The sequence below is a fragment of the Thermobia domestica genome, chromosome 7 (assembly GCF_964235325.1).
Source record: "Thermobia domestica chromosome 7, izTheDome1.hap1.1, whole genome shotgun sequence".
NCBI lineage: Eukaryota > Metazoa > Arthropoda > Insecta > Zygentoma > Lepismatidae > Thermobia > Thermobia domestica.
The window spans coordinates 207374501-207384888 of NC_137460.1; the positions used below are offsets into that span (position 1 = coordinate 207374501).

The 10388-nt window shown below is 46.0% G+C and overlaps 1 pseudogene; it reads right to left on the minus strand.

Annotated features, from left to right (window-relative positions):
• Positions 1–123, minus strand: LOC145691190 (U2 spliceosomal RNA; annotated as a pseudogene).
• Positions 124–10388: the final 10265 nt, after the last annotated feature.

Below are 10388 nucleotides of genomic sequence, written 5' to 3' on the forward strand. Positions count from 1 at the left end.
AGATGATTGTGTCTCACTATGTGAGAATTTTGCCAAAAGACCAAGATCAAAATGCTTAGAGATGATTAAGCTGATAAGAACAGATACTACACTTTAATCTTAGCCAAAAGGCCGAGAAGCGATGAGGAGAGCATTTTTTCACAGTCTTTCATTCCCATCCAGATATGGGCAGGCCGTTGAAGGTTATGCCTTCTCTTGGCCGGAGGTTTGCGAGAATGGAGATAAAATGAAAGTTAGTTCAAAACAGGATGTACTTTAACATGAGTGAGTTATTATGTGCTTCTACGTCAGATGAGGAAGAAAATGTAGCCTATGTGAGCATTGGATAATGGTGTCAGCGGTGTATAGATGCGAGAAAGCTAAGTCGGATAGATGTATGGGTGGCACTGATATATAAGTCAAGCAGGATTGTAATCGGCACTATCAGTTTCGCGTTCGTAGATTGCTAAAAGATGGTCCACCGGTGGGTAAGCTCTGCGTGGTCGTGTGGGAGTTTGGTCCAGTGATTCAGCTATGATTAGATGATTGGCTGCTATGTGACTCATAATATATCGAGTGCGAAGGCGGTAGAGGTGGGCTAAGAGGAGAATCATAGAAGTATGGCTATAGACAACAGCTGTAGGTGTTTTGACTAGTATGGCATACGCTATGCGAATAGCTCGGCGTTCAAGAACTTGGAGGCGGTCATAAAAGTGTTTATTTGCGGAGAGCCACGCAAGGTGTCCGTAGGTAAGAGCGGGACGGACGAAGACCTTATAAGTATGTAACAAAAGTGCGGAATTTAGGCCCCATGTAGTCCTTTTGAGACGACTGAGCAAATAAAGACGCCGGCGTATGTTTTTCTCCAGATGTTGTAAATGTGGTCTCCAAGTAAGGTGACTGTCGAATTGAACGCCGGGATATTTAATGCTATGACTTAAAGGTATGGGTGCGCCCATGACATTGATGTGTAAGCGATCGGGATTTCGTGTTGGACAGAACTTGTTTTTGTTTTGCCCGAAGAGCGTCATTTGTGTTTTCAGTGGATTGATTTTTAGTTTCCAACGGAGGCACCATGCAAGTAAGGTATCGATTGCAGTTTGCAGCTGAATAGAGATGTGGTCGACAGATGATCCAAGAGCAAGGTAGGCTGTATCGTCCGCGTATTGGAAGGCGTGAACAGGTGGTGCTGGGATGGGCATGTCTGCAACGTAGAGAATATATAAAAGAGGGGATAGCACTGACCCTTGGTGTACCCCGGCTTGTAATGTAAATTCTGCAGATCGTGCGCCATTGATGGAGATGAAGGCACGCCGGTTAGACAGAAAGTTGGCTATGAGGTGGACACAAGCAATAGGCAGGATCTGTTTTAATTTATAGAGTAATCCTTCATGCCAGACGGTGTCGAAGGCACGCTCGATGTCAAAAGAGATCAGGACCGATGGGAGGCTTTTGTTGAAGTAATTAACTAGAAGTGATGAGAGTTTAAGAAGTTGGTCGGATGTGGCGTAAGAGGGACGGAAGCCGGCTTGAGTGTGTGGTAAAACATTACGTTGTTGTAAATAGTTATGCAGCCGTTTAACGGGTATGCGTTCAAAGGTTTTACTGAAAGCGGAGGTTAAGCTGATGGGGCGGTATGATGTGATTTGTGTGGAATCTTTCCCCGGTTTCAGAAACACTATGATGTTGGCCAGTTTCCACGTGGAGGGAAAAAAGCCTGTGGTCAGTATTGTTGTATAAAGCAGGGCGAGCAAGGTATGGAAGAGCAATGGAGCCTGCGATAGCTGTCGATAACTAATTTTGTCAACACCCGGGGAAGTGTTACGTCTACTGGAAAGTGTAGAATGGATATCTTCGGTTGTGATAGGTGCGAGAAGGCCTGTGTGGACTATTGGCTGTGGTGTAAAGACCGGTTGGAAAAGCGGGTGGTTTGGAGTACCTGCTTCGGTAATATGCTGATGAGTAGGATGGCTGAAGAGAGGATCAGTATGAGGTGTGAAAACGGTCTTGAAGTAATGCGCGAAGGCCTGTGCTTTGTCTTCGTCAGATGGTGGAGCTGTATCGTGTACTAGAATAAGGTATTGAGTGCTATTAGTTTGGAAAGTGAGTCGTTTGAACTGGGTCCAAAACCTGGTCGGGTTATGTTCATTTCGCAGCTGGTTACAAGAGTTACGCCACAATAGTCGTTTCTTAGCTGTTATGTATGATTTTACCATCCGTTGGAATTGCTGATGCAAGTGGAGAAAATGTGGGTTGTTGGTTCTATGGTATTCTACTAGATATTGACGGGAGCGTACCAGAAGAGTTAGTGCTCTGGGTGGAAGAGGAGGCCGTGTTGGATGAGCCGGTTGTTTCGGGACCGCATGGTCAGTACCGCACTGTATAGCATTGGTCAGTGCGTCTGAGAGCAAAGTTATAGAATCCGCATTGTTGATGTCGGTAGGTGTGATTTCTAGAGTATTACTGATGTAGGTTTTATATTTCTGCCAGTCTGCCCGATGGAAATTGTAGGTGAGACGTGAAGATACGGGTGCGGTGTCTCGCCCAGGGTGGGTGACCGTAAGTAGGACTGGGAGATGGTCACTGCCTATGGTCCCCAAGACTTCAATAGTAGAAGATGAGACTAAGTTATTAGAGATGAGGACAACGTCAGGCGTGGTACCACTAACTGGGCGGGTAGGCTGTGGGAGCGGCATAAAGGAGGCTTTCGTGGTAAGTAAAAAGTCCTGAAAGCGTTGTTTTTGTTCTACGGTACGTGAAGCGTAGTTCAGGTCTACCAGGAGTACATAGCTCTTAAAATGCATGTCAAGATATTTAATAAAACGGTATGGGAGCGGCTGGGTAGAGCGCACATACATAGTGGCGGCCGTGATGAGTTTAGCAGGAAAATATAAGGTGGCGATGACGCTCTCCGGGTATGCACCAGCGGGTGTTGCTTTAATATGTCGAAAAGGTAATGAAGATCGAACAGCTACAGCGGCGCCACCCCTTGCTACGTTTTGAGGTAGATCAGAGCGTAGTAGATGAAAATGTGGGAAATAATAAGGTTCTGAAGATTTTAAGAAAGTTTCGTTCAGTAATATGGAATCAACGTGATACGCTGTAGCTGTAGCTTCCAAGAGTGTTCGGTTCATAGATAATGAACGGACGTTTGAATAGAGAATGCGGATCGGTTTCCCTCCCATCGGTCTACTATTCATGTTCAGTTTCCGGGTCGCAGTGAAAATGGAAGTAAGTAGACAAGCCTGAATAAGTTGCAGCCATGTGAATGCGCAGCCTTGGTGGCATGAGTGAGGATGACTTCCCGCTGGTATGGAAAAGTATTATGCAAAACAAGTGTAATGAATTGCAGAATATTCTCAACTGTTGGAGGTGGTAGGAGTGAAGTTTGAGTACCGGTCGTCACGTGAGTTGCAGGGTGCAGTCTGAGAGGAACGACCATATCTGGTTTTTCGGGAAGAGGTGGCGGTTTCTTGGTGCATCGATGAGTATGTTGGATGTGGACCATCACAAGTATTGCAAGAGGCTGTTTGTTGGAGATTTGGACAGTTTTTGACTTTATGCGCTCCCTTGCAGTGAGGGCAGACCGGCGGTAAAGTGCACTTGTTGGTGGGGTGCGTATTATATGAGAGGCAATATTCGCATCGCAATGGGATTGGTGGAGGCGTGCGTGATGGTTCGACACGATGGTGACATCTATAGATGTAAACTCCGGTGCGGAGGATAGTGTCTATGAGGGTTTGATCCTCAGTCAGGAGACGAACCATATAGGTAGGCCCATTAGCATTGCGAATACGGATGGCTCTTTTAGGATATAGACCTTCCTCTTTTAGCTCTTCTAGTATATCCTGCTCTGTAAGGCCGCGGTCGACACCACGTATCACCGCTGATAGGAGAGGCCTGTGGCGGGGCGGAGGTGGTGTTTTAGAAGTAGTGGGCTGTAAAAGTTGGATTTTAGCATTAGGGCCGAACATTGCTGGGCCCACTTTATTGATTAGCTGTTGATATAGGTTTGCATTAGTGGATTTCAAGATAATGCCATTCTGCGTTTTCACTAGTTGTTGGAGATCGAGCCGTGTGCAATATCGCATGAGTTGCTGATAAAAGGATTTAATGGTAGAATAGGCCGGGCTGAGATTGCTGAATAGTATGTTAAAGATTGTTGGATTGTTGGCACCTATGTCCATAAGGTTTTCGAGAGAAGAAGTCGGTGTGGCTTGAGGAGAATTGTTCCTAGATGTACCAGCAGTAGGTTTTGGTAGCAAGGCTGCAGTGTATGACAGTTTGGTCTGAGAGCGAGAACGGTCTCTATCCCGAGGGGGCGAGCCCTCAGAGGATTGAGACGAGCTAGGGGCCTTCGTTCGCTTCTGTGACCGAGGAGCTTCTCGTCTAGGTTCACGCGGTGGTCCCATGACAGTGGATGGAAGGCCTTGATGTTTCCCTTTGGTAGATGCGAAATCCGGGGTCTTAGACATGTTGTCCGTGGAATAGTGACGTCAGAAAGGCAAAGTCCTTCGTCAGTCAGGAGCCGCCGGATCAGATGAAATGCAGAAACTAGTGAGTAGGTGGAATAGAAAATTTGATGGATTAAAGAAATAAAGAATTTGGCGTACCGCTAACACCGAACTGTTGCGTCACCAGCTAGTGGGCGTTAGTAGGAGCCTGACGTTTCGCAGACACAAAGTGCAGCGACCCGTGCAGGTTATAAGTGGACTGTACGACCAAGTTAGTAACAAAAGCCCTGTCTATAAATGTGCGGCTCGGACAGTGAGGCAGATGTCGATTCTTGAAGAGAATCCTCCGCAAGATAAGATCTAACTAATCGAAGAACGAGTAGCCAAGATAATAGCACGACAAATAGGCCAATAGATGGCTATAGTCGTCAAGTGAGTATCGACGAGAGCATCATCATCATCATCAAAAGCAATTTCATTCCCATCCGGAGATGGGCGGGCTACGGAAGGTTACGATTTCCCTTCGGCCAGAGTAAATACAAAACTTATGGAAACAAGATAAGAGAGATGGTGAAAAGGATGTGATTAAAGTGTTTGGCGTGTGTTATTCAACCTTTGTGCCCAGCTGGAGTGAAATAGTTAATTATGTTTGTGACGCTAGACGAGGAAATATTTAATGAAGTGCAGTTATTAGGGATAGATGGACGGATGGCTGCGATATATGCGCCGAGCAGGGTTGTAATCAGCGGCATTGTTTTCCTGTTCATATATTGCTAGTAGGTGGTCCAGGGGTGGGTACGCTCTGCGTGGTATTGCCGGGGTTTGCTCTAATAACTCTGCGATGTGTGCCGAGTATGTGTTGCACAATATAACGGGTGCGCAGGCGGTAGATATGAGCCAGAAGAAGAGTCATAGATGTATGATTGTATACAACGGCAGTGGATGTTTTTTTCTGGTAAGGAGTAGGCGATGCGAATAGCTCGGCGTTCAAGGACTTGGAGGCGGTCATAGAAGTATTTATTTGCTGAGAGCCAGACAAGATGTCCGTAGGTGAGGGCAGGACGGACGAAGACCTTGTACGTATATAACAATAATGAAGAATTTAGGCCCCATGTAGTCCCTTTAAGTCGACTCAGCAAATAAAGACGCCGGCGGATGTTTGTCTCTAGAGTTGTTAGGTGAGGTCTTCAAGTAAGGTGGCTATCGAATTGAACGCCGAGGTAGGTAGTACTGCTGCGGAGAGGGATGATGGAACCCATAACAGAGATGCAGAGACGGTCCGGATTGCGTGAGTGACAGTACTTATTTTTCTTAGGCCCAAAGAGTGTCATTTGAGTTTTGAGCGGGTTGATTTTCAATTTCCACCGAAGGCACCAGGCAAGCAGAGTATCAATGGCAGATTGGAGCTGGATAGAAATTCGGTCAACAGAGGACCCCAAGCCAAGGCAGGCTGTACCGTCGGCGTATTGCAGGGCGTGGACCGGTGGTGTTGGTAAGGGCATGTCCGCGACGTACAGGATATACAAAACAGGAGATAGAACGGACCCCTGAGGTACTCCAGCTCGCAACGTGAATTCGTGAGACCGCGCTCCATTGAGATGGATAAGGCCCGCCTATGGGTTAAAAAATTTGCAATGAGGCGGACGTAGGGAAGAGGTAGAAGTTGGTTAAGTTTGTAAAGCAGGCCTTCGTGCCAGACCGTGTCAAAGGCACGTTCTATGACGAAAGAAATTAAGACCGAGGGAAGGTTCTTGTTGTAGTGGTTGACTATTAGAGATGATAATTTCAAGAGTTGGTCGGTCGTGGCGTAGAATGGGCGAAAGCCTGCTTGAGCGATCGGAAGGATATGGCGCCGTTGCAGATATAGAGAGCGGAGTGAATATCGTCTGTAGTAATTGGTACAAGAAGGCCGGTAGAAACTGTAGGCTGAGGAGGGAATAGTGGTTGATAAAGTTGGTGGTGCGGATCACCGGCTTCAGTGATATGTGCATGAGTAGGATGACTAAAGATTGGAGCCATATGCGGAGTGAAAACCTGCTCGAAGTGAGTAACGAAAGCTTGGGCTTTAGCGGTGTCTGTCGGTGGTGCTGCATCCTGAATAAGAAGCGGATATTTTGGGGTGTTGGTTTGATATGTAAGGCGTTGAAAGAGGGTCCAGAATTTAGATGGATTGCGTTCGGTACGAAGGTGATTACAGGAGTTGCGCCATGTGAGTCGTTTTCGTGCTATTATGTAGGACTTAACCATGCGTTGAAACTGCTGGTGCAAATGTAAGAAATGCGGATCCTTAGAGCGGTTGTATTCGGCAAGGTAGTGTCGAGAACGTGCCAGAAGAGTGAGTGCTCTGGGCGGAAGAGAAGGCCGAGATAGATGAGCTGGCTGCTTTGGAACGGCATGTTCGGTGGCTCGATAGATAGCATCAGTTAGTGTGGTGGATAACGAGTTTATTGAATCAGCACTAGTAAGGTCGGTAGGGGTACCGTCAAGCGTTTCTGTCAGATATGTTTTATATTTATGCCAATCAGCCCGACGAAAATTATAAGTAACAGGTGGTGGTACGATGGTTGTGTCTTGTCCAGGGCTGGAAATAGTAAGGAGGACCGGTAGATGGTCACTTCCGATAGTCCGTAGGACGTCAAGAGTTGAAGATGCCACTAGGTTGCTAGAAATGAGGACAACATCCGGTGTGGTGTCACTGGCTGGGCGAGTTGGCTGTGGAAGCGTCATGAAGGAGGCTTTGGTGGTCAGGAGGAAATCCTGAAAGCGCTGCTGTTGCTCTGCGGTGCGAGATGTATAATTCAGGACTGCCAGGAGCACATAGGTTTTGAAATGTGTGTCTAGATAGGTTAGAAAGCGGTAGTGCAGCGGCTGAGTATTGCGCACGTAGATTTTAGCCACGGTAATGATTTTATCTGCGAAATAGATGGTGGCAATAACGCTCTCTGGATATGCAGCAGCGTAGACAGGAGTAATTGGTCTAAAGGGCAGTGACGACCGGACAGCCACCGGGGCACCCCTCCGGGCAACGTTGTGAGGGTGATCTGAGCGCAAGAGGTGAAAATGTGGAAAATAGTAGGGCTCAGATTGTTTCAAGAAAGTTTCGTTAAGGAGGATGCAGTCCACATGATGAGCCATAGCTAGCGTTTCGAGAAGTATGCGGTTCCTGGGTAAGGAACGGACATTAGAAAAGAGGATATGTAGTGGTTTTCTTCCCTTCGGTCTTGGATTCATGATTCCGGATCACAGTGAAAATGGAAATAAGTAGATAATGAGTAGGTAGCAGTCATGTGAAGGTGGAATATATCTATGGCGGCCTTAGTTGCATGGGTGAGAATGGCCTCCCGCTGATACGGAAACGTATTCTGCAGCACAAGGGTGACAAATTGTAAGACCTGTTCAACCGTCGGGGGCGGGAGGAGAGAGGTCTGTGTGCCTGTCGATACTTGTGTTGCAGGGTGAAGACGGAGTGGGACAACTGTTTCCGGCTTATTTGGTAGAGGTGCTGGTTTCTTAGTGCAGCGGTATGAGTAGGTAGGATGGGGCCCATCACAGGTGTTACAAGTGGCTGGCTGTTGAAGGTTCGGGCAGTTCTTGAGCTTATGTGACCCTTTGCTGTGAGGACAGATAGTGGGCAGGGTGCACTTATTTGTGGGGTGCGTATTATAGGACAAGCAGTTTTCGCATCGCAACGGAACTGGTGGTGGAGTGCGGGAAGGTTCCACGCGATGGTGACATCGATAGATATACACTCCGTTGCGAAGAAGATTGTCTATCAGTTGCTGGTCGTCGGTAAGGACACGCACCATGTACGTAGGTCCGTTGGCGTTTTTAATACGTATAGCTCGTTTGGGATGGAGTCCCTCCTCTTTCAGCTCTTCTAGGATTTCTTGTTCCGTTAGAGTAAGCTCGACACCGCGAATCACCGCCGAAAGAAGAGAAGTGCGGCGTGGAGGCGGTAGTGTTTTCTGATGAGAGGACGACAAGAGTTGGATTTTAGCAGTAGGGCCAAACATAGCAGGACCCACCTTGTTGACGAGATGGGAATATAGTTGGGCGTTTGTGGACTTCAGGATGATACCATTCTGGGTTTTAACAAGCTGTTTCAAATCCAGTCGGGTGCAATAGCGCATTAGGTGTTGGTAGAAGGCTTTGATAGTACTATAGGTTGGATTGAGGTTCGTAAAGAGGATATTGTAGACAGTGGTGGTGTCGGCGCCTTCGTCCATAAGATTCTCAACAGATGAGGCCGGGGTCACTTGATTGGAATTGGAGACGGATGGACGCTATGATTGTTTCGGTGGACTCTTGAGGGCCTCCGTATAGGAGAGCTTAGGTGGTGAGCGAGATCGATCTCTGTCTCGAGGGGGTGAGCCCTCGGAAGATTGAGATGTGCTGAGGGGTTTGGTACGCTTTTGAGACCTGGGAGCGTCACGGCGTGCTTCACGTGGAGGTCCCATGACAGTTGATGGAAGGCCTTGATGTTTGCCTTTAGATGAGGAAAAATCCGGGGTCTTAGGCATTTGGTCGTCGTTAGAGTGACGTCGGAAAGGCAAAGCCTTTCGTCAGTCGAGCGCTACCCGGTAGGATGAAAGAGACCACTGAAAACGTAAAATGGATGTTAGAACTCGGCGTATCGCTAACACCGAAGTGTTGCGTAACCAGTTACTGTACGTTAGTAAGAGCCTGACGTTTCGCGGCCACAAAAGTGCAGCGACCCGTGCAGGTTATAAGTGGACTGTACAACCAAGTTAGTAACAAAAGCCCTGTCTATAAATGTGCGGCTCGGACCGTGAGGCCGATGTCGGTTCTTGAAGAGAATCCTCCGCAAGGTCAGTTCTAACTAAACGAACAATTATAAGCCTAGATAATTAGTACGAATATAGACCAAGAGATGGCTACAGTCGCAAGGTGAGTATGACGAGAGAACGCTGTTTTCCCGTTTATATTATCAATGTTTGAACAGTTGAGGTGAGAGTTAGTGGTGTTAGACACCTTTCATTCAATCCCAAATAGATAAGAACAGAGTCAATCGTAATAATTTTATAATTTTATGAATTAATATATAGGATAGATTCCTATCGTCACTAACTTAAAAACTTCACCATTGTTGGGTTGATTTCATTTTATCCTTAAAATACAAGTTGTAGTTTTACCTATCTGTCTTAAATTTAAATCTTAGGATGTTCTCCTTTGTCATTGCTCTCTTCTTTTTTTATTTTATTCTTTTTATTTATTTATACATTTATTGCGGAGGTACCTTGTCGTTTTCATGTGTTCCTATCAGCTTAATATACTAAAACAGAAACGTCAGTTTCTGTAATAAAACCATGTACCCTTTATTCCAATATGGATTAAATGGAGTCTAAAATTACCTAAAAAGAATGGAAGATGCACAATACATACATATACATAATTGTAGTTAAGTTAAAGTTTTTGTCAAACTTTAAAATCAGATTTGCTATCACTTGCCCAGATCTCTTTTATTTTTGTTTTCTTTCTAATATTGTTTCACTCCAGTTATGTGTTCAATATATATATCTCTTGTCCATCGTATCACGTCAGATACACGTAACTTTTTCATTAGTTGCCCGTATTTCTTTGAGCATATTTTCCTTAATAGCCCATCGTTCTCTGGATCCCAGGATCCCAGTGAGCCTACAATAATCGGGAAGGTTTTTACCTCCGGATACTTCTCCGAAAGTCTTCTACAAAGTTGTTCATATTTTGTTATCTTCTCTTCCCTAGCTCTCTGGAATGCTTGATACCTGTTATCAAACGGTATGGTGACGTCAATTAGGAATGCAGACTGGTTATTTGCTATTATTAGGTCAGGCCTTTGGTTTATATCCTGCACTATTCTCTGATTTTCCCCTATGATCTTGTATTTCAGTGAAGCTGCTTTCTTTAATCGGTCAACTATAGTGTTATGCCGCTTCTGCATTGCTTCTGCATATC